General features: G+C 29.2%; 1 non-coding gene across 1 annotated transcript; it reads right to left on the reverse strand.

Moving 5' to 3' along the window:
* Positions 1 to 1162: 1162 nt before the first annotated feature.
* Positions 1163 to 1297, reverse strand: LOC145259403 (U4 spliceosomal RNA). The gene has a single exon (XR_013864163.1). It is a non-coding gene; the product is annotated as a U4 spliceosomal RNA (small nuclear RNA).
* Positions 1298 to 1600: the final 303 nt, after the last annotated feature.

The raw sequence follows: 1600 nt of genomic DNA on the forward strand, positions 1-1600 counted from the left end.
CTACTGTCCTCACTCCTCATCCCTTACTCAAGGAGAGCAAGGAGCGATCTAAAAACATCCGTTTCCCGTGACTCACCCTGTAGGTTTTATTGATAGTGCGCTATTGTTTACAAATATTTTTCATTTGTATGACGTATTGTTTGTTTTTCTACAAAATTGTTAAATACACTTTTTCGTATTTGTTGTTCATTAAAATATGATCAATGATATTTCAATTGAGTATTTTATTATAATATGCTTAATTTTTAAATCAAATTCAAGTAGTCACGTTTTTGTAATTCATTTACTTAGAAAAATGAAATTAACCTTTCATTGTTTATTTAGATTTAGACGCTCAAGTAAATCACGACAATTCAACGTAAAAGAAAAATTTATGGTTTATGCATACTGGAGTATATTATGATAGCTAACGGCAAAAATTTGGGTAATTAATTATAATTTACGTAATAGTTAAAATTGATTTGTTTTTCGGAGTCCACGAACTTCGAACGACATTCGTAGAAGATTATATCCCTTCCTATTTGTATTTTAATACAGGCGATGTGCTCGTGTTTCGTTGGATATTATTGTCTACGCATAGCAAATTAATTTTTTTTTTTATTAAACTTCTATTTGCTTATTTTTCTTAATTTTAGCAAAAACTGTAGCAATGTGTTTTGTTTCATTTAAATAAATACACACATTTTAAATTTCATTCCACGTTAGACTGCTGGCTCACTTTCTTTCGCGATTATTATAAAATTATGCTATAACCAAAACATGTCTTAAATAAACATACAAAAGAAACCGGGACATAATTTTTTTAAAGTAATAGAAGGTCCATAGAGTGAATGTAGTACATTTCTTAAGATTGACTGCCTCGAGTAATTGTTTATTGTCAGAAAGTATGGCAATCAGAGCATATTTTTTTCAAAAAACAAATTTATTCGAAAACTTTCTTAATTTCCAAAAACAAATTAATAAACAAAACGACTAAATATATACTTGAGCAAAACCATGTTGTTACTTGTCATTTTATTTTCTTAAATCAATAAGAAACTTTTGCAGAATTAAACACGTGGATATCGATGAAGATTATCAGATAAGATTTGTTAGAGAAATACGCAAGTTATAGTTTATGAATTTCAGCTTCTCAAAATTTGATTTTAGTTTTTATTTTGCACCTCTTGAGAGGCGTGCTAGAAATTGACGTTGCCACTCAGTGGGGCTATCGTGTGGTATTGGTAATAGATTTCAACTAGCATCAACAACGCCTGATAAATCCTCATTTACTACTGTATCGTCACTGTGAAAGTATGCCGAAATATGTTTGCATGTATCACTGTGCACGATGTGTCACTTGACGGAATGATAGATGCCGACATTTTGTTTTTGCTAATTCATTTAATAATTTCATATGGACTATTTTTCTGCGTATACATTATAATAATTTTCCTTCTAAATATAATTTGTGTAATATTTTCTAAATATATATAAGTTTGATTTATGAATTACACTCACACGAATATGCAAATTAAAGAGTTTTCTGTTCTCTTCAACATTCACTTGGCATAGTTTTATAAGATAATAAGAATCGGTTCGTGTTTTTATTGTTGATCAT

This window comes from Euprymna scolopes, chromosome 34 (assembly GCF_053919585.1).
Source record: "Euprymna scolopes isolate OS-2025 chromosome 34, ASM5391958v1, whole genome shotgun sequence".
Classification (NCBI taxonomy): Eukaryota; Metazoa; Mollusca; class Cephalopoda; order Sepiida; family Sepiolidae; genus Euprymna; species Euprymna scolopes.